The sequence below is a fragment of the Anomaloglossus baeobatrachus genome, chromosome 5 (genome assembly GCF_048569485.1).
Source record: "Anomaloglossus baeobatrachus isolate aAnoBae1 chromosome 5, aAnoBae1.hap1, whole genome shotgun sequence".
In the NCBI taxonomy this organism is placed as follows: domain Eukaryota; kingdom Metazoa; phylum Chordata; class Amphibia; order Anura; family Aromobatidae; genus Anomaloglossus; species Anomaloglossus baeobatrachus.
The window spans coordinates 392,747,914-392,771,248 of record NC_134357.1 but is presented as its reverse complement, the minus strand read 5'-3'; the positions used below and the strand labels follow the sequence as shown (position 1 = coordinate 392,771,248).

The 23,335-nt window shown below is 44.2% G+C and overlaps 1 protein-coding gene across 4 annotated transcripts in view; it reads right to left on the bottom strand.

Annotated features, from left to right (window-relative positions):
- Positions 1 to 23,335, bottom strand: part of GRB7 (growth factor receptor bound protein 7) — a 179,193-nt gene that overhangs the window by 66,616 nt on the left and 89,242 nt on the right. The gene's annotated exons all lie outside the window — the stretch shown is intronic.

The window sequence follows — 23,335 nt, the reverse complement described above, 5'->3', positions numbered from 1 at the left end:
TGCGCCCTCCATGCGTCCAGCTCCCCGCTCCCGGCGCTCCTCAGCGACGTGGGACACCCTGCCGGGCACCCCTGCTTCCTCTGCACCGCTCCCTGGACTGGCTTCTGGCACACGGGCCTCGCGCATGCGCATTAGGGCGCGCGCACGGTCATTGACCCTTTCTTAAAGGGCCAGCACCTTCAAACAGGAAATTGCATAGACAGGTACAGGGTATATTAGGATTCTCTTTCCTGGTGGCCGGGGCCTGTTCTACGTGTTTAGTAAGCTAGGAGTTCAGGTCCCCGTATTGCTTTGCCCTGTATTAACCCTGTCTGTCTCGCAGAGCCTGTCCTGCCACGCCAGCCGCTCCGAACCACGTCCACTCCAGTACCCTGACGGTGACTTCGGCGGATGTTCCACCACCTCTGCAGCTCCACCAGTCTCCAGTCCCTGGCTCCGTTGGGTGACCCGTCCCATCGCTCAGCAGGTTCCGGATCCCGCCTGACCCTTCATCCCGGCCTTGGACCCTGAGCCTCGTCACCCGGACTACCGTCCAGAACTCCGTGTGTTCAGCAACATCCACCTTTCCAGCTCCCCTACGGACTGTCTGGCTACCAAATAGTGCTTCGGCTGCCGTGCATCAAGACCCTCTGGCGGGGTGACCGGCCTGGCTGCCTCCTCAGGGGAAACCGGTGTACGGTCCAGTGTTTCCACCACCCGGACGTAACAGCTATCCAACATGGCACTTCCAGAAGGACCAGCCAACCATCTTGTGTGTGGGACCTCCCAATTCTGATGTAAGAGGGGAGAAGTATTGAAGGAATGTGTTGTATCACATTCATTCTGGTATCAGGACCATAAGGGTCTTTGCAATCAGACTATAAGTGAAAATTAAGGAACAAACCATCTCTTATGAACTTTAAGGTCTCATTCAGACAACCGTTCTGTCTGTCTTGGTCAGTTCCTGTATTTTTGCAGACCTACTGACAAGACTATCTTTTCAATCTCTTTTGTGTAGGATCGGATGGCACATGGAAACATTTACGTATGCATCAGTTCCTACAAAAAAACACATCGGATGCCGTATGTCTATTCTGTTATTATGGAACATGTCCTATTCTGTTCCGTAATAACGGACCATGACACAATACAAGTCAATGGCTCTGCAAAATCCCTGGAAGCCACACGGCAGTCTGTCTCTACTAATGCGCCAGCCCTGCGGCTGCTTGCACTTCAGTGTGTCAGCATCTGCGGGGATGACGAGCGCCGACCTCAGGAGGTTAGCAAAGTTCATTACCTGTGGTGATGGTCTCTGTTGCACTCCTGACGTCAGCACCAATCACTGAATTTCATTGCCCACAGAGATATCACCTAAAGTCTCGCGGGAGCTCGTGACGTCACCGCTAGCCACAGTCTCAGGCCACCCGCGAGACTTACAGTGAGATCGCGGTAGTAATTGAACTCAGTGACGAGCACTGACGTGATGAGCGCAGCAGACTTTATCACCACAGATAATGATCTGAGCTAACCTCATGACGTCGGCGTTCGTTATGACCTGCAGTGACCTGGGCTGACCTCATGATGTTAGCTCAGGTCACTGCACTGCTCTCCCATCCAATGGGGAACATTCTGTTTTTTATTGTTTGGGATAGTGAGTATGGATCGTCATGGGACCCCCTTATTGTATTACGCCGGACCCGGATTTGTTTTTTCTTTCCAATAAATTGGTGAAAGAGGGAATGTGTTGGGGAGTGTTTTTTCAAATAAAATTTTTTTTTGTTGTCTTTTTTTTTTTTATTACTGACTGGATTAGTGATGTTGGGTATCTGATAGACGCCGTGACCTCACTTATGCCAGGGCTTAATGCCAGGTGACATTACACAGCTGAAATCAACCCCATATATTAATATTACCCCGTTTCCCACCGCACCAGGACAATGGGATGAGCTGGGGCGAAGTACCAGGATTGGCAAATCTAATGAATGTGCTTCTTCTGGGGTGGCTGCGGCCTGGTATTTTTAGTCTGGAGAGTGTCCAATAATTGTGGACCTCCCTAGTCTGAGAATGCCAGACCACAGCTGTCAGCTTTACCTTGGCTGGTGATCCAATTTTGGGGGACCACAAGTTTTTTAAAATTTAAAATAGCAGCGTGGGGTGACCTCTGTTTTGGATTACCAGCCAAGGTGAAACTGCCAGCTGTGGTCTGCAGGCTGCAGCCATCTGCTTTACCCTAGCTGGCTACAAAAAATAGGGGGGAACCCACGTCATTTTTTTTAATTATGTATTTATTTTTTGGCTAAATACAAGGCTATACTCCCTTTAGTGCCACATGAAAGGCACTAAAAGATGCAAGATTACAAAATGCAGAGGAATAGAACATTATACAGTATATACTGTATGTCTTTCTCATCTATTATCTATCCATCCCTCTATCTATCTATGAAAGTAGCTGTGTAATAATTATTACCCGACTACTTTCATATTCTGGACTTTTGGGGTATTTTTGCTTTTTGCTACAAATTTCTCTATCTATCTATCCCTCCATTTATCTATCTATATCTATCCATCTATTTATCTATCTATCTATTCATCTATCTTTCTAGCTGTTTACTGGGTTTTTTGTGGTCCGCAAAAAAGATGGAAGGCACACGGATTACACACGGAGCATATACGGAACGGAACGAATATGGATGTTACACAAATTTCACACGGATGCATTCGTGGAAAAACAGAACCGTTTTTTGTGGCCGCAAAAACGGTACAGTCGTGTGAATGTAGCCTAATGGAGGGTGGCTATGCAAAAGCAGCCACCTAAAGTTAGCAGGTAAGGATGATTGTGTACAAAGAAATCTCTTTTTGAAATAATACCAGGATGGATATGAATGGTTAACCTGGGATATTTTTTGCCCATAAGAAAAAAAATGTCTGACTGAAGAGGCTCCAGCCATACAGAATATGCCCCCACCCTATTCATAGGTGACTGTTATCATTGCACACATTGTAAAAGGCTAGCAGTGCTGAAGATAGAAAAGTCCAGGTATAGCAATTAGATTCCATCAAGGTGGGAAAAGTCCTACAGTTTAAGTCAATAATCCATAATGGCTTAAAACAGTAAAACAACTAATCTGGCAAAGTAGGGCAGCATGGTGGCTCAGTGGTTAAGACAATATTTGCAAGGAGTTTGTATTTTCTCTCCATGTTTGCGTGGCTTTCCACTGGATGTCACGTTTTCTTCCCGTGGTATAAATATGTACTGATCGGGAATTTGGATTGTAAACCCCCATGGGGACAGTGATGATGTCTGTAAAGCGCTGTGGAATATGATGGCGCTATAGAAGAGAGTAAAATAAATAAAACAATAAATAAGACATCACTGATTTTCTGTACATATACTTAGCCAGCAACTAGTCTGCAATCTTCACTGTTAATTGAATGGGCTGGAGTAGAATGGGGAATACCCGCCCTGTATCTCCACTGTTAAAGGAGTTATCCGACATACACTCCAAAAAAAATTGTAAGCTAATCTGTGCTGTATTGTCATATAAATCACTCCTACATTGTTATTTTTAGTTTTCTAACTTTTGTTCCTCTTGAATTCACCCTTTATTCTCTGCAGCACCTTGTTTACATTCAGCTCCAACAAACATGACAATTTCCTGTATTCTTGGTTGCCAAACCTCAGTCAGAGCTGGCACCACCCAGCCTCAGTGTCCAGAAACGCCCCCTGCCTGCCCTCACTGTCCAGAAACGCCCCCTGCCCGGCCTCAGTGTCCAGAAACGCCCCCTGCCCGGCCTCAGTGTCCAGAAACGCCCCCTGCCCGGCCTCAGTGTCCAGAAACGCCCCCTGCCCGGCCTCAGTGTCCAGAAACGCCCCCTGCCTGCCCTCACTGTCCAGAAACGCCCCCTGCCCGGCCTCAGTGTCCAGAAACGCCCCCTGCCCGGCCTCAGTGTCCAGAAACGCCCCCTGCCCGGCCTCAGTGTCCAGAAACGCCTCCTGCCTGGCCTCAGTGTCCAGAAATGCCCCCTGCCTGGCCTCTGCACATTCAATGGCTGTCAGTATTCTGCCCAGCACCTGACCTCTCAGCATGTGACAGAGCAGAGATCCAGCTTCTCTCTTCTGTAACACAGCAATCAGCTCACATCCCATCCACAATGGTAACAGAAAGAGTTGTTACATGTTCCTCACCCCTTATAGATAAATGAATCCTGTATTAGGCCTCTTTCACACGTCAGTGATTCTGGTACGTTTGTGCTTTTTTTTTTTTAAACGTACCAGAATCACTGACATATGCAGACCCATTATAATGAATGGGTCTGCTCACACGTCAGTGATTTTTCACTGCACGTGTCTCCGTGCGGCGTACCCGCGTGTGCGTGATTGCTGCACGGAGACATGTCCATTTTTTTCTAGCATCACTGATGTTCCACGGACCACGCAGTGGTGTGGTCCGTGAAACACGTGCCAAAAAAATGTGCTTTTAAAATAAAAAACATTTTAACTCCCCCGGCGTCCAGCGATGTCCTCTGCAGCCCGTTCTGCTTGCTGCTTCTGAGCCGGCTCATTATTGTTGCACATATTCATGATGCACGACACAGCCGACCCGGAAGCAGCTACTGTGTGGCATCCGTTCCATTCTGTATATGGTCCGTATGTCATCTGCGTACCTTCCTATTTTTTTCATACTGCAAAAAAACGGAAGCAGCTAGATAGATAGAGGGATAGATAGATACAGATAGCTAGAGGGATAAATAGAGGGATGGATGAATGAATCAAGGGATAGATAGAGGGATAGATAATAGATGAGAAAGACCAATATAATGTCCTACCCCCCTGCATAGTCTAAGCTGGCACCCTTTAGTGCCTTTCATGTGGCACTAAAGGGTGCTTAGCCTTGTATTTAGCCAATAAATAAATAATTAAAAAAAAAACGACGTGAGGTCCCCCCATCTTTTGTAGCCAGCTAGGGTAAAGCAGACGGCTGCAGCCTGCAAACCACAGCTGGCAGCTTCACCTTGGCTGGTAATCCAAAACAGAGGGCACCCCACGCTATTTAAAATTAAATAAATAATTTAAAACAAAAAACGTGGGGTCCCCCCCAAATTGCATCACCAGCCAAGGTAAAGCGGACAGCTGTGGTCTTCTATTCTCAGACTAGGGAGGTCCACCGTTATTGGACACTCCCCAGCCTAAAAATAGCAGGCTACAGCTGCCCCAGAAGTGGCGCATCCATTAGATGCGCCAATCCTGGTGCTTCGCCCCAGCTCATCCCGCGCCCTGGTGCGTTGGCAAACGGGGTAATATATGGGGTTGATGCCAGATGTGTAATGTCACCTGGCATCAAGCCCTGGGGTTGGTGAGGTCAGGCGTCTATCAGATACCCGACATCACCAACCCAGTCAGTAATAAAAAATAGACAACAAAAAAAGTTTTATTTGAAAAAACACTCCCCACATTCCCTCTTTCAACAATTTATTGACAAGAACAATCCAATTCGGGTCCGGCGTAATCCAATAAGGGGGTCGCACGGCGATCCATACCATAGTCAATGAGACTCCCAGTCAATGAAGAACAAAATGTTCCCCATTGGCTGGGAGAGCCGTGCAGTGACCTGAGCTAACATCAATAGGTCAGCCCAGGTCACTGCAGGGGATGCCGAGCGCTGCCGTCAGGAGGTTAGATGAGATCATTACCTGCAGTAATGATCTCCTGCTCTGCTGACGGCAGCGCTGTCACTGACTTCTATGCCCGCCGCGTTCTACGCAGTATCGCGAGAGCCCGTGACGTCACTGCTAGTGACCGCGAGACGGGCAGAGAAGGCAGTGACCGCGGTGACGTCAGGAGGCAGGAGATCGTATCAACAGCTAATTATCTCATCTAATCTAACCTGCAGCTACATGTGCAGAGAGCAGGGAGCCGCGCACACTGAGCGCTGGCTCTCTGCTCTCCTAGCTACAGTACACATCGGGTTAATTAACCCGATGTGTACTGCAGCTACATGTCACAGTGCAGAGAGCAGGGAGCCACGCACACTGCTTAGCGCTGGCTCCTTGCTCTCCTAGCTACAGTACACATCGGGTTAATTACACGATGTGTACTGCAGCTACATGTGCAGAGAGCAGGAGCCGGCGCTGGCAGTGTGAGCAGCGGAGGCTGGTAACGAAGGTAAATATCGGGTAACCACCTTGGTTACCCGATGTTTACCTTGGTTACAGCTTACCGCAGCTGCCGGCTCCTGCTCCCTGCTCGCTTCATTTCGTCGCTCTCTCGCTGTCACACACAGCGATCTGTGCGTCACAGCGGGAGAGCGACGACCAAAAAATTAAGCTGGACATTCAGCAACGAGCGGCGACCTCACAGCTCGTTGCTGGATGTCACACACAGCGACAGCGACGGGACGTCGCTGCAACGTCACAGAAAATGGTGACGTAGCAGCGACGTCGTTGTCGCTGTGTGTGATACCACCTTTAGCAGTCAGTGTCCCGCTCCCTGCCAGCCCCGCGGCGTGAGAAGTGCGGGCATCCGCGGGGCTGGCGCGGGACACAGACTGATGCACATACACAGATGACCCATGATGACACAGACAGCGCGCACGGGGGGGGGGGCAACAGTTCCCAGGGCGTCAGGCAAGTGTTCCTTGCCTTATTGAACTGGACACTGAATCGGCTGGAATTCAGGGCGCACGTAGCTGGGCACAGGAGGCGGGGGAGGGAGACTACGGAGTGTGTGGGAGGTTGTGGGCAGAGTACGGGGTGCAGGGGAATGTGTGGGAGGGTGCAGGGAACGGGGGCGGTTACTCCACGCACTGTACAGCCCAGCAGGGCGGTAACATGCTCTTCCAGATTTGCATGTCAACATGGCCCTGCCCATGTAGACATGAAATGACCGGAAGCAGCAAAATCGCGGCAGGAGCGGTCACATGACCATTCTGAGCCGGGGGAGAGGGGCTGACAGCAGGGCAGGTAAATGGTCTCTATCTACTTACCTGCCCCAATGTAGCCCAATAGTGTAATAATGAAAAAAAGTCAAAAGAAGCCGGATAACCCCTTTAATGACGTTTGATAACTGTATATGTAAATCCGCTCTGAAATTTGAATCTTATTGTTAAAAAAACTGTATGTTCAATGTATGGGATATTGAACTATACAGTTTGTCAATCTCAAGATGTAGGGTCATCTTCACGGTAATCTGGAAAGCTTCAGAAGGCAACTGGGGTTGTTGTCAATACTTTTACACTTCAGGTTCCTACAGTTGATGTCTGGTTTCTATTGCATGAGAAAGTAATACTTCAGGTATTTATCTGAAACACTTCATTGTAGTCTATGAGGAAATATGTAGATAAAAATGTAAGATAAGCCATTGTCATAGATTATTATGCAATCCAAACAGCAGTCTGTGTCTCTTATAAAGCATCATAAATCATACCTTCATTTATATGTGCCATCAACTCTGATGTGACCTGGCTGATCAACCCAAGATTATCTTCTGTAGATACCAATGACTTAGCTGTGGCTAGTTATGATTCTTCTGTCCTAATTCATTTTCTTAGGTTCTCAGAGCTGGACATATTTTAGATCGAATAATCATCTTGGAAGCAGATATTTTTTTCTGGGCTTTTTTCAGTAGTTTTTATTAAAGAACCCTACTACCAACTTTTCCCAAAGCCTAAAATGAGTTGACTACTTAGAGACAACTATAAATTTAACTCACCCACACATAGCATGAACATATTTTACACCCTAGGTTTAATGACCCCACAGAACAGACCACAGGTACTGGGAATCCCTTCAATGGGACCACTTGATTACACTCAAACAGTATAGTTTTTACAATCCTAAAATCTGATTGTCCACGCTATGGCTGAAGACACGTTGATAGGGATTGTCCACTTAACATGTTATATTATAATATATATATATATATATATATATATATATATATATATATCATACACACACAGTGCCTACAAGTAGTATTCAACCCCCTGCAGATTTAGCATCTTTACACATTCGGAATTAACTTGGCATTGTGACATTTGGACTGTAGATCAGCCTGGAAGTGTGAAATGCACTGCAGCAAAAAAGAATGTTATTTCTTTTTTTTTTTTTTTTTTTTTAAATTGTGAAAAGTTTATTCAGAGGGTCATTTATTATTCAACCCCTCAAACCACCAGAATTCTGTTTGGTTCCCCTAAAGTATTAAGAAGTATTTCAGGCACAAAGAACAATGAGCTTCACATGTTTGGATTAATTATCTCTTTTTCCAGCCTTTTCTGACTAATTAAGACCCTCCCCAAACTTGTGAACAGCACTCATACTTGGTCAACATGGGAAAGACAAAGGAGCATTCCAAGGCCATCAGAGACAAGATCGTGGAGGGTCACAAGGCTGGCAAGGGGTACAAAACCGTTTCCAAGGAGATGGGCCTACCTGTCTCCACTGTTGGGAGCATCATCCGGAAGTGGAAGGCTTATGGAACTACTGTTAGCCTTCCACGGCCTGGACAGCCTTTGAAAGTTTCCACCCGTGCCGAGGCCAGGCTTGTCCGAAGAGTCACGGCTAACCCAAGGACAACAAGGAAGGAGCTCCGGGAAGATCTCATGGCAGTGGGGACATTGGTTTCAGTCAATACCATAAGTAACGTACTCCACCGCAATGGTCTCCGTTCCAGACGAGCCCGTAAGGTACCTTTACTTTCAAAGCATCATGTCAAGGCTCGTCTACAGTTTGCTCATGATCACTTGGAGGACTCTGAGGCAGACTGGTTCAAGGTTCTCTGGTCTGATGAGACCAAGATCGAGATCTTTGGTGCCAACCACACACGTGACATTTGGAGACTGGATGGCACTGCATACGACCCCAAGAATACCATCCCTACAGTCAAGCATGGTGGTGGCAGCATCATGCTGTGGGGCTGTTTCTCAGCCAAGGGGCCTGGCCATTTGGTCCGCATCCATGGGAAGATGGATAGCACGGCCTACCTGGAGATTTTGGCCAAGAACCTCCGCTCCTCCATCAAGGATCTTAAGATGGGTCGTCATTTCATCTTCCAACAAGACAACGACCCAAAGCACACAGCCAAGAAAACTAAGGCCTGGTTCAAGAGGGAAAAATCAAGGTGTTGCAGTGGCCTAGTCAGTCTCCTGACCTTAACCCAATTGAAAACTTGTGGAAGGAGCTCAAGATTAAAGTCCACATGAGACACCCAAAGAACCTAGATAACTTGGAGAAGATCTGCATGGAGGAGTGGGCCAAGATAACTCCAGAGACCTGTGCCGGCCTGATCAGGTCTTATAAAAGACGATTATTAGCTGTAATTGCAAACAAGGGTTATTCCACAAAATATTAAACCTAGGGGTTGAATAATAATTGACCCACACTTTTATGTTGAAAATTTATTAAAATTTAACTAAGCAACATAACTTGTTGGTTTGTAAGATTTATGCATCTGTTAATAAATCCTGCTCTTGTTTGAAGTTTTCAGGCTCTAACTTATTTGCATCTTATCAAACCTGCTAAATCTGCAGGGGGTTGAATACTACTTGTAGGCACTGTAATATATATATATATATATATATATATATATATATATATATATATATATATATATATATATATATATATATCCAACAATGCATCAAAGACGCGGCCGGCCCACCATAACGGAGTTCCTCTTGTTGCAAAGATCAGTGTTCACCTTATGTTCTGCAGGGATCCAGGCAGGGAGTGTGCCCAAACATATAGGAAAGTTAGAGGTAGGATCCAGCAGACAGATGAATTTTCACCGTAGAAATAAAATAATCTTCTTTAATTATCCATTTAAAATATTGGTACAAACGTGATGAACGCCATACAGAAAATATGCAATCCAGCAATGGACTACGTGTTTCAACGCGATGCTCCTTCTTCCTACCTCTAACTTTCCCTATATATATATATATATATATATATATATATATATATATATATATATATATATTTACAAGCCCAAATAGGACATTTTGAGTAAATAAAGGGGGTCCTCTATTCGGGGTTTTTATTTCTTGGCGGAAGCTAAGAGTTGTTATAAAATGTGTCTCTCATTCCAGAAGACCTGTCCTGTCGGCTTGAATGGGCACTGTGTAAAGCAGGGGTCCCCCAACCTGTAGCTCGGGAGCAACTATGTGTGGCTCACGGCTGTCTGCCGATTTGGTGCAAAAGCCTAGTCTAACAAATAGCTATGAAGAGTAGATCTCCAGATGGTGACTTTTGGGAGGAGCTCCACACAGAAGAGCAGATCTGACTGGGGGTATGGTAGGAATCCCTGGGTCTTGGTCTACTACCTCAGTGTGACTTCTGTGAAGAAGCTTTGGCTGTCATTATACTGATGGTGAGGACTCTGGGTGTCACTACTGTGAGGAGCAGGAACTGGATGTGGCTCGCGATCCTCTTTCAGAGCTCAATGTTGCTCTCAAGGACATAAAGGTTGGGGACCACTGATTTCCCTATGGTGGTGCAATAGGAAAATTGATCACTTATTACAAGGTTTCCTAGAGATAACTGCTGATTACTTAAAGTTATAGCAGAAGGACATTTTGTGATCAGTCTATTGTCAAGGGACTCCCTTGAGTAAAGATTGTCTGAATCCTAGGAGGGAGAATCCCAGTGGCATCACAGTGATCCAAGCTGGTGATAACATTATATAAATACACTGTTGTTAGTTGGAGGAGGACTTTGCTGTATAATGAAGAAACCATTTTAATGGCTGATCCATGGAGCAGTTACAATTATAAAGGCTGGTAAACGATGAACTTGATGGACATAAGTCTCAATGACTATGTAACTATGTAGTTACATTTAAACAATAATATACTCATTCTGATAAAACATTTATAACTGCTACATAATAACAGCACCATGTAATTGGGAGATTATTGCCTTCATGTAAGGCAATGTTTCTTACACTTTTTCTTCCTGTGACATAGCAATCAGTTTGGGAATCTCTCAGCATAAAATACTGTTCAAACCAAGCACAGCACCTTGTATGGGACATAACCCACATTTACTCTCCTTATCCGTTCTTGTGTTTGACAGGTATGCTCATGAGCGCTTGGTGCACACTTGGAGAGGTCAAACAGATCAGAGCACCTTCCCACCTACTTAATTTCCATCTATCTTTACCCTCTTCCTTGATTTTGAGCTCTGATTTTCCAGGAGCAGAGATAGATGGAACCCAAGTGAGGCCGGAGTCACACTTGTGCGTATCTCTCACGCGTCTTACATCACATCACCCGGCACGGGCGCACACTCTCCTGGCAGGAGCATGTCGGCTGCATGTATTTCTATGCAGCTGAGACGCTCCTGTCCGGAGAGCATCAGGCCATGCCGTGTGATGCGATGCAAGACTCGAGCGAAATACGCGCAAATGTGACTCTGGCCTAAGTGGGAAGATTGACTGAGCAATTTGACCACACCAAAGGTGCACTAAGCGCCCCATGAGGATACTTTAATAAAAAAGATTTCTGGCAAATACAGCAATAGTTAGACATTAAGAAGTCGATTCACCAAACTAGACATACCAAAAAAACTTTGAAAAGTTGCTAAATTGGGGATGAGGAGTTGCACAACAATGTTGCAACTTTTAGAATTTTCACGCAATATTCGGCTAGCCCTGCCAAAATGGGCAGTGCTGATGAGTAGCATTTCTGACTAGGCACCAAGAATACACACACATCACTGAGAAGATGTGCCAAATTCATTAAATGGCATGCGCTTCTTAATGAACTCGGTACAAGATTTTCATTAAGACTGGCGTACGAAGCGCCAGCATTAAAGGGTTATTCCTATCTCCAGCATCCTATCCCAATATATAGTACATGTAATAATATTAATATTACAAAATACCTCCAATTAGAAATGTAGTATAGGTTTTTTGATATAGCCATATATCTCTTACCTCTTGTGCAGGGCATTGTAGCTTAGGTATCCATTGTTATGACCGCTCATATAGTGACAGTTAGTTCATTGCTTGTGGTCATAAGCATAGATACATAAGCTGCAATGCCCTGCACATAAGGTAAGAGATATGGCTATATCAGGAAAACTATACATTTCTAATTAGAGGTATGTGCTAAAATTATTATTATTATTATTATTATTATTATTATTATTCCTACTTCATATTGGGATAGGATCTTGGAGATGGGAATACCCCTTTAATGAGTTAGCCGTTAAAAGTGTAAGATTTATTAAAAGGGTTATCCACTACTAGCACAAACCCTTGTCATTCCTCATGATTGGGACCCTTTAAAATACAATAGCTTATACTTACCCTTGAGCCTGCGCTGTTCCAGGGGCTCATATGAGGGTGTGATGTCAAGCGAGCTCTACATACAAGCACCACCATCTTCTCTCTCCTAGCCTATAGACGTATAAGTAATTAACGGTAAGTGAGAGGCCAGCTGCCGCTCTCACATCTTATTGATCACTCATATGTCTGAAGGCGGAGAGAGAAGCTGGCTGTGATTGGACGCGTGGCTCGTGTGACATCACAACCTCATGTGAGCCTCAGGAGACCGAGCACCAGTACCACTGAAATGACGCACTCATGGAGGGGAGTATAAGCTTTTTTATTTTAATGGGGCCAAACGTGCAAAATGAGAAGGGGTTGTCCAAGTAGTGGACAATCCCTTTAGGACGGTGTCCTCTACAATGTGCTGTGCTTGCCTTGAACAGTCATATTGTATTGACAAACTCCCTTTAATTTTCACTTTTCAATTTAAAAACATTTACTTTTAATAACTTGTTGCTGGAGCCATACTGATTCTGAGAGCAGCGGAGACCTATCTGAATTAAGTGACAGCCAATTATGGTACGGAATGATGGAGCCATGATGCACAACTGCCGCTCCATTCAGAAGGGGAGACCCCATTTCCTAAATCGGTGGGAGTCTCCGTGGTGAGACCATTAGGCCACGTGCACACGTTAAGTATTTGGAGAGTTTTTTACCTCAGTATCTGTAAGAGGAAACCAGGAGTGGGTATAAAATTCAGAAGTGGTGCCTGTGTTTCTATTATACTTTTCCTGATTGTCCCACTCCTGGTTTTGGCTACAAATACTGAGGTAAAAAAAACTCACCAAATACTCAGCGTGTGCACATGGCCTTAGTGATCAGAATGTTATCACCAATTCTATATATAGCATAGATGATAACTATCAAACGTAATAATGTTTTGCTTACAGGCTTCAATTCAATTAAGGAGGTTCCCAAAGGCTGAACATAAGAACGTATTCACAACATACTGTATTTATGAATCCTCCTTCACCTCAAAACGGTAACAGTAAGGGAATTGTCCTGTGATATGCTGTGCACGATACACTTTATGGCCCAGCAGAGAAGAGGTTAAGAAGGAAGAAAATATGTCGTATAATAGTGTCTGAAAGGAACAATACCGATTTGTCGCCAAAGCCTGTGGAGGGAGTGCCATTGCCCCAGGTATACAGAACACCCCACACAGCACAGGGACGGGTGTGTCTTCCCTAGCAAAGTGCCAAAACATCCAGATTTATACAAGAATGATTCACTGCTGGCAGCCGTGAGTGGCCATTACCATATGAACTCCAGAAGAACTAAGCATATTCCTTGCTAACTGATAGGATTGTAAGCGCCGTGTCAACTACAGGGCCCCATCGCAAAAGCTGGAATTGGACATTGTGTTTCTCGCATTTCCAAAAGTTGGCCTTTATTAGCGTCTTCTATATGGGTTCTTCATGAGTGCCTCTCTATATAGCACGGTCTTAAATGAAGTATAAAAGTTGTCTTAAGATGCAATAATCAAACAACAAAGAAAATTATTGCAGATGGCGCCAATACTGTACATCAAGGATATGCAAGTGACTAGGTGGTACTTTTTATGATGGGAGGAGATAGTACCTCAGGGAGGCCTAGATTTATATTCTGTGTCTCCAGTCTCCCTCATCAGAATCCTTGGTATGTCCCATAGCGGCAGACAAGACAATATAGTCTCCTAAGGACCTTCTTGCAACCAGACAGGAAATTACACAATATAGTGGGTATGTTCTGTACAGTCAGATAAGTGAATAGTCTCCTCAGTATCACTGGTATAAGTGGTACAATATTGCCCTCTAAAATAATGCAGGAGGAATAATAGGGGTGATCATTTTTATTAATACTGTTGACGGATCTTATTATACATTCAGCTTTGTTTTAAGCATAGCATCCATACACCATTCAGAATCTCTAATATATATTCAGATAACAAGGAGCTGATCAAATTCACAGCCCATTTAAACAGGACTCAATCAATCAGTATATACCCAAGGTACTAAATACAGATGCATTAAAAAAAGCAGATCAGTTAACATCAGCTTTATGACCGTCTCCATTTAGTGATCGCATTTTTTCCCCTGCATAATAAAGGCAGGATATATTTATATATATAATACAATGGTAGAATATCTGCCCATTTACTAATCACTGAATGAATGAATGAATGAATGAATGAATGACGCACAATGAGCAGATTTTATATCATTTTATCAATTATGTCAAAATAACTGACAATGAATTAAGCACTAGCTGATAGATGTATTTATCTTACTCACTTATATAGCGGCATTTATTCCACAACGCTTTACAGATGTGATCATCACTGTCCCCATTGGGGCTTCTATTTCCTATCCCTATGTCTTTGGAGTGTGGGAGGAAACCGGAGAACCCTGAGGAACTCACGGGGTGAACATACTCCTGGCATATTTCTTTTTCATAAAGTATAGCTACAGTACAACATTTGCCATTTCCAAATACAACAGTGGAACAGATGTAAAAGTCTATGAATAATAATATACAATTACAAACTTTTTCAAACGTCTGATGCAAGGACCCATATGGCACCTCAGGGGCGGACACACCATTGGTGCAAACTGTGCAGCCACACAGGGGTCCAAGGAGTAAGGGGGGCCTCTTTACCTCCAATAAGGCTGAATTGTTTATTATGAGGACCAAAGAGCCCATATATTAATCTTGCACAGGGGCCCTCTTCTATCTGTATCCCTTCCTATGGTATCTATTGGGCTACTGGAAAGAGACGGCCCCTTCCACATTGGTGTTACTCCCAATTTAAGGTGGTCTCCATTGGTGTTGCAATGTTGACAAACCAATAGCTTGGAACTGTATGAACCTGGGATGGGGCACCAGGATGTTCTTCACGGGTGGTACCAGTATTGCGGTAGTGGTATCTATGGCAAAAGGAGCTTCATTTTTATCGTTGTATTAGGCCTCCCTGTGTACTACTGGTCTTTTGGTAGCAAAGTTCCTGACTTTGTAGTCCTGGCATAATTTGTTGGACTCCTGTCTATGCCGTGAGGTCAGTGAGACGGATTCATATACACATTCGGAGACTTTTGTGTGCGGTCTACAGTCTGTTTGTTTTTGCCTTTTAATGCCACGCACAAAAGTACACAAATCCTGAAAGATGTGGACTATGAAACGATCAATGATTACCCAGCTACTAATAGAAAGCAGAGGTAAAGGCCACAGAGTGTTTAACCCCTATGTGCTGGCATCACTGCCCTCTAGGAAAAAATGGGTTAATTGTTAGGTTTGGCTTTTCTTGTCTGTAAACTTGTGCGGCAGGAGTTAATAATTGACTTGATATTCCTCATGCATGAAATGACCTCTTGTTATTCTGTAAGCGACAGCAGAGGGAGGCAGGGAAAGCAGCAATCAGTGAAGCGACTGATCCAAAGTCTATCTATAGGGAAGGCGATGGGAGGGTGCGGTGACGCAGCCAGTGCCATTTCAATGCCACCCACCCTTCACCTAGCAGTTATGCAAATTCCATTTCGCTGTTTCTCCCGCAGTATTGGGTTCATTCTTGCAGCAGATTCATCCTGACAAGTGCAGCACTTAGCAATGTCTGTTCCACGTCTTTCGGCTATTCTATAATCCTGTGTACACTTTCCCATGGTGAAATGGGATAACAGTCTCCATTAGGGTCTAGTTACGGGGGCATTAAGGAGGGCTAAGGCTTAACACAAAGAAGTAAAGCTGGATTTAATCATAAGCTTAGCACTGCAATACTTTTGGATCAGTTTTGCTTTCTTACGGCAAATTCTGTTATTTTCATTCCACCCTTCTAAATATATTCTTGCTTTTAAGTCCAGAAGCTGTTTATCATTCATGATTTCAGAAAGCTGTGTCTGATAGGCCTAAGGCCTAAGCCACATAGCGAGAAAATCGGTGCGAGTGGAGTGCGATAAAACATCACATAACACTCGGACCAATATTAGCCTGTGTGTCAGCGCACATGAGCGATTATTTTCTCAGCCCTAATCAGACCGAGAAAACAGTCGCAGCATGCTGCGGGTGCAATGTGATCTTAGATCCTCTTGTACCCATTCAAGTCTATTGGGTGAGAGAAAAATCGCACTGCACTCACGGTACACCGATGTACTGCAAATGTGCAAATGCAGAGCGAGAATGTCAATAGCCGGCAACGGAGGAGAGAGTGAGATAAATCCCTCCCTCCCCTCAGCAGCGGCTCTCCCCTCCGCAGCACCGGCCCGCCCCTCCTCAGAGCTGGCCCGCCCACTGCAGCTGTGGTCCGATCGCACGATCGGACCTCAGTCGTAGTGACACTTGGCTCCCGCTGTGCTGCCAGCGTGAGCCGAGTGTCATGCAAGGATCGCAGTAGTCTCCTGTGTGGCCCCGGCCTAATAGTGATGAGCGAGCACTACCATGCTCGGGTGCTCGGTACTCGGTAACAGCAGCTGGATGCTCGGATGGGCGCGAGAGTACCCAAATTGTTTCCATCAGAGCGGAAGTCAGTAGAGGACGCTAGTATTTTTCCAGAAGATTTTATGCCATTGACTTCCATTATATTTGGGTGCTCGAGTCGCCCCCATCCGAGCATCCCACTGCTTTTAACGAGTACAAAGTTTCCAAGCCTGGTAGTGATCGCTCATCACTAAAGCCTACTCATACCCACACCTTTCTCACTTACCCCCAGGCTGAGATTAGAGAATGTCACATCCCAATGATATTACTTTTAGAGAATCCAACACCTTGCTTTGCTGGTGTAGGTGCCGACACCCTAAGTTCAGCAATGTGTCTACCTGTAGATTTCATAAAATCCCTGTTCTTTCTGCTTCACTTCTCTGAATTTTGAGCTCCTTATAACCCGGCCCACACCACTGATTGGTTGATTTCTGTGTACACTGCGCATAGGCAGTAAGCTGCCAATCAGTGGTGGAGTTATACAGACTTCATGAATATGGAGGATCACATGGTAGCATTTTCACTAGTCTTCTAGTGATAATCTCCTACTGATAAAAAAGTGATTTTTATCAAACCTACAGCAATCAGCCCAGTAAGTGACACCTCAGTGGAATGACCATACTCCTCTCAGATATTAGATACTTAAGCAACGGACCACCTTGTTGGCAGTGAGATAGCATATTGTCTACTCACAGGTTCTAATGGAACCAATAAACTAAGATGTTCTTGGTGACCGCCTTACCTGGCAGTTCATTGAGTTCTTTGGTACACCCACACCTGTTTCGGTCTTTGATTAGGCCTGATCCATACAGCTGCATTCTGTAGGCACACACCTTGTGCTCTGTAGACCCAACCCCATCATGTAAGCTCATCTTGTTACCATGAAAATGTCATATCTTTTCTAGGTGTTTTACAATGTAGCATATTGTTACCTCCACAATCCCTTCTCAGTACTCTTATTTCCCACAAAAGAAAAAATTGTCATGTAAGATATGCAGAGAACGTGGTGCTTTTTAACTCCTGCTGTTTATGGACTTATAGTAAAATCAGATCTAAAACAGTAAATAAGATGGAAATAGAAGAATGATATGAACATCCATGTCATCGCTGGCTATTATATCTGGATTGTAGGTTGTATAGATTCAATAAATCAAAAGTTTATAAAATTCTTAACTCTGTCAGATTAGGCCCTTTAGGAGAGCTAGGAAGATTTTATAATTCAACGTGGACTCAGCATGAAGAGACCATCCAAGGGCAAAACTTTAGAAGATGTTAAAGCAATGTCCATTTATTGAACGGAACTTCTCAGGTGCAATATGCACCCAAACCAGGGCAGTTCTGGGTGCATATTGCTAATCCCTGCCTAACCTTCCCTGATAACACTAGCATAGATAAAGAGATCTTCAGAATAAAGGCCCCGTCACACTAAGCAACATCGCTAGCAACATCGCTGCTAACGAACAACTTTTGTGACGTTGCTAGCGATGTTGCTGTGTGTGACATCCAGCAACAACCCGGCCCCTGCTGTGAGGTCGTTGGTTGTTGCTGAATGTCCTGGGCCATTTTTTAGTTGTTGCTGTCCCGCTGTGAAGCACAGATCGCTGTGTGTGACAGCGAGACAGCAACAACTAAATGTGCAGGCAGCAGGTGCCGGCTTCTGCGGAGGCTGGTAACCACAGTAAACATCGGGTAACCAAGAAGCCCTGTCCTTGGTTACCCGATATTTACCTTCGTTACCAGCCTCCGCCGCTCTCACTGTCAGTGCCGGCTCCTGCTCTGTGCACATGTAGCTGCAGGATACATCGGGTTAATTAACCCGATGTGTGCTGTAGCTAGGAGAGCTGGGAGCCAGCGCTAAGCAGTGTGCACTGCTCCCTGCTCTGTGCACATGTAGCTGCAGCACACATCGGGTAATTAACCCGATGTGTGCTGTAACTAGGAGAGCAGGGAGCCAGCGCTAAGCGGTGTGCGCTGCTCCCTGCTCTCTGCACGTGTAGCTGCATGCGCTGGTAACCAAGGTAAATATCGGGTTGGTTACCCGATATTTACCTTAGTTACTAAGCGCAGCATCTTCCACGCGGCGCTGGGGGCTGGTCACTGGTTGCTGGTGAGCTCACCAGCAACTCGTGTAGCGACGCTCCAGCGATCCCTGCCAGGTCAGGTTGCTGGTGGGATTGCTGGAGCGTCGCAGTGTGACATCTCACCAGCAACCTCCTAGCAGCTTACCAGCGATCCCTGTCGTTGTTGGGATCGCTGGTAAGTTGTTTAGTGTGACTGGACCTTAAGTATTTCTAAAGATAGTATACTATATGCTAATGAGCACGGGGACTAGACCTGAGGGCATTTGTTCCCTTGGCTAGTTGGCCCACATAGCTTGCTAACACGCCCCTGTGGGTGTGCTAACATGCTAATGTAGGTGCAGCGATGCGCACATACCTCACTGTTCAAGGCGGCCAGCGAAGGATGAATGCGCACTGCACATAATCCGGAGTCCTCAGCACTTTCGGTCAAGCTTACACCTGGCATAAGTTTAGTGTGCATGACCAGATGTGCTGAGGGCGCCGGATCATGCTTTTTATGCTAGTGTATGCAGGGACTCCTAGGTAGGAACCACTAATGCACCCAGAACTGCTTGTGGTTGTGGGTGCATATTGCACCTGACAGATTCCCTTTAACATTGGATAGAAGAAAATTATCAATAGGATTTTACAATCCTTTATGATTATTTTAAAGTAGAAATCTAGGATGCTTCCACTTAATAAAAAGTTTTAAATGGGACTATATGGCTTCCTATCAACAAAAGTTCAGTGCTTTGAGAACTTGTCCTAAAATTGACCATATTTTAGTACAGATACAATAATGACTTTGCACTGTCAAAACAAAGGAATTAGCTGTATTAGTAACAGACACAAATAAGTCCATGTGCCTTGGGATACCAAAAGACCCAGTACAACATAGGAGGGCATTAGTATTATAGAAGGAAAATAGTAAGTGGGGATCTATTCATAGATTTTGAATTGAGATTGCAGAACTTCTAGTTATTCCTCTGCTTAAAACAATCAGTAATCGTTATAATAACTTGTCAAGTGTAATAACGCTATCAACCTACAGATATGGGGTTAATCTGCAGGTTAATGGTATTTGAAGCATGCTCAGAGCTGTAGCCACACCTTCCTCACTGACTGACTGACAGCCGCTCAGCATTAGGCCTGGCTTTCAGTCAGTGCAAGGGTTGTTACTACAGCCACCTCTCTCCATATACAGAGCAATTACTGAACCCGCGTCGCCGCCGCCCCTTTGACTGAAACCCAAAAGCTGCCGGGAGGATTAAAGTTCTTTTCTTCCCGGCAGTGGGGTTCAACATGAAGGTGTTGGGCAGGTTTCAAACTCTAGTTACCTGCAGATTGAGCCCATAACTGTAGCATTTTATATGTGAAATGTTCTTTAAAGAGAGCCTGTCAGCATGATTTTGTCATGAAAACTAAAGACATGGCTGTAATGTTGCTGTAATACTGATTAAAGGGTAGCCGCAGATTTCACTCTGTTAATTGTTTAAATGTCTGAAGGTAGGGAGAAGGAAGCTGGCACTGATTGGTCATGGGGCCCGCATGTCATAATGTCATGTGGGCCCCACGAACGTAAGTTCCAACATTCCGCTAATTAGATTTTGGTGCACACGGGCTGGAATGTACACTGGGTCTTCTCCTCTGTGTCTGTGATTCCCCTGCCCTCTTGTACACTGACATTTAATTGGCAGAAAGCTTTAAATGCTAATTCCAGCAGAACATCAAAGTAGATTTCTTGACCAAAGGTATCAATTTAATTTAAGTAACTTCACATTACAAAATAGTGCTGACAAAGAAAATGAAAGCAGTACAAAAAGGACCTGAAAATCTGGAAGCACAAGATCTAGCTGAAAAGCTAACAATTTATCATGAAAACTCCCCCACCCTCTTCTCCTAAAGTAAACCACATATTCGTTATCATTCATGTAGAACTTGATATTGGATTGCGCTAAGTCAAAAGGATTGTAAAGAATGAATAACAAAACAACTGTGGTTCCTTTACTGTGAGTTTTCTAGACTTTGTTACCTCCTTAGAGACCAAATACATTCATTATAAAGACCTCTACTTCTGGTGGACAAGTGGTTTCTAAAGACCATGGTTCATGACCATTACTAGAAGGGAATCCAGATTTTGTGGAGAATCCTTCTATAATTGGACCATACAGAAGTCTACATACTAAAATAGGAAAGGAAAAGGAAAATGAATAACCGTGTAATGTTTTTACAACCCATTAACATTTATCTATGTCCACAGTGCATCTCAGTTGATCAGGAGATTTGGTAGGAATTCCATCCTTTTGATATTTCTGTTAGTTTTTTAACACCCAGCTTGAAAAATTGAGTGGTATTTGAGATATTGAGAAGAAAAAAATGGTGGCCCAAAAACGATGCCTTGCTAAAGAGTAATCGACTTTAGAAGCCATCCACAACCTGTCTCCTCCTTACATTTGTGACCTAGTCTCCCAAAACCTACCTACAGGCAACCTCAGATCCTCACAAGATCTCCTTCTCTACTCCTCTCTTATCTCATCTTCCCAGAATCGCATACAAGATTTCTCCCGTGCCTCCCTCATACTCTGGAACGCTCTACCTCAGCATATCAGACTCTCTCCTACTGTGAAAAGCTTCCAGAGGAACTTGAAGACCCACCTCTTCCAACAAGCCTACAACCTACAATAACTTTCAGTCCAGTACACCACTGCACAACCAGCTCTGTCCTCATCTATTGTACCATCACCCATTCCCTGTAGACTGTGAGCCCTCGCGGGCAGGGTCCTCTCTCCTCCTATACCAGTCTGTTTTGTACTGTTAATGACTGTTGTACTAGATTTTATGTATACCCTTTCTCACTTGTAAAGCGCCATGGAATTAATGGCACTATAATAATAAATAATAAGAATAATAATATGCAAATCAGGATGGATGTGTTCTAAGTAGGATGGAGCGCTGTGACCACCTCGGTTCTCAGTTTATCTCCAACCAAAAATATATTATTGACAGTTAGCAATCCTGCATCATGTCAATCACCCAGTGGAGGGCGGAGTTAGACTGAGAATAGCAGCTGGGTGGTGACAGTTTAAGTGCTCATCCTACAAAAAGCACTTGCATTCTCATTTGCATGTCACTTCTAAACTGGATTTCTCTGAGACAAATTAGCATTTTGTTTAATAAAGGGATCAATTAACTTGGATTCTTATAACCTTCACACACACGTAATCTGTTCTTGAGGAGGGGGTAGAATTTATAGATGGCCTTTAAGGATATGCTTATAATTGTGCATTGGCTTAGGCAGTTCTCTTCTTTTGATACATGCTCTTTACCAGCTATAGCTTATTTGCTCGGAAATATTTTATAGCCTCTGTAGCAATTTGTCAATAGACGTGCATCAATATGTTAATTTAGTGAATAGGCGCTTTGTCTTCTTATGCTTTTATTTCAACCACCTTGTAAGACGGGTTTTCTCATTTTCGAAGAAATAGCTGATTTATTACTGTACTCAGTATAACAAGTGGTCAAGAATAGCAAATATATTTCTAAAGCAAATTCAACTGTAGCAAAATAACTCTGCATGAGTAAATGTCTATGACTACCATTTAATTCCACGTTTGGTTTTGAAGGCTATGTACACCTTTTTGACATTTCTTTTTATTGTTCATTTGCTTCCTAAAAGCAAAGTTAAGCAACTTTCCAAGTAGTCTTCATTAAAATTATTAGTCCATTTTGCATAACAGCTAGCAATTTTTCTAGGTGTTATCAAGTCACACCCCAAAACTGTACCTCAGCCCTCTTAGAACACCCAAAACTACTTGGAATGCCCACTTTTGGGCAGGTTATACATAAAACATGCCCCACTTTCAGCCTAGTAGTCCCAGGAAATCAGGGACAGTTGGCAACTATGGGTCCGTAAGGCATTTATCCACCTGAGTAATCTGTTAAAAAGATCCAAATCCAAAACAGCTCATGAGGTGAAGAGGGGAAAGTATCTAAAGTTTTATGGAGAGAAGAGAAAACAGGCTCAATTCTGAAACTGTGCTGAAACATAAAAGCAAGTGTAGAAAGCACCCTGTATGCACATAGAAATCATATCCAGCATGTATTACAGGAAAAGGCACTCCTACAAGATAAACACCTGAGGTGGAGGGCAAAAGTATGTATAGTTTTATGGAGAAGGGAAAACAGGCTACAAAGGGGAGGAATAAGGTCAATTTTGGATCTGTGCTGTTACTTAACCCTAGAACGCGCAACCATAGAAATCTGCCATAGAAAACAAGTGACCTAGCAGGCCTGAGAGGCCCCAGGTATAAATTCTAGGGTTAAAATCAAGTGTAGAAAGCACCCTGGATGCACATAAAACTCACCTCCAGCATGTATTATAGGAAGGGGCACTCCTACAAGAGAAAAATCTTGGATCAGCCTGTAATCTGCATGTTAACTCTGGATGTATGAGAATGAATGAAGAAATGAAGATTGCACACTGACTGCAACCTGATTTTGAACATATGTAAAATCATTGCTT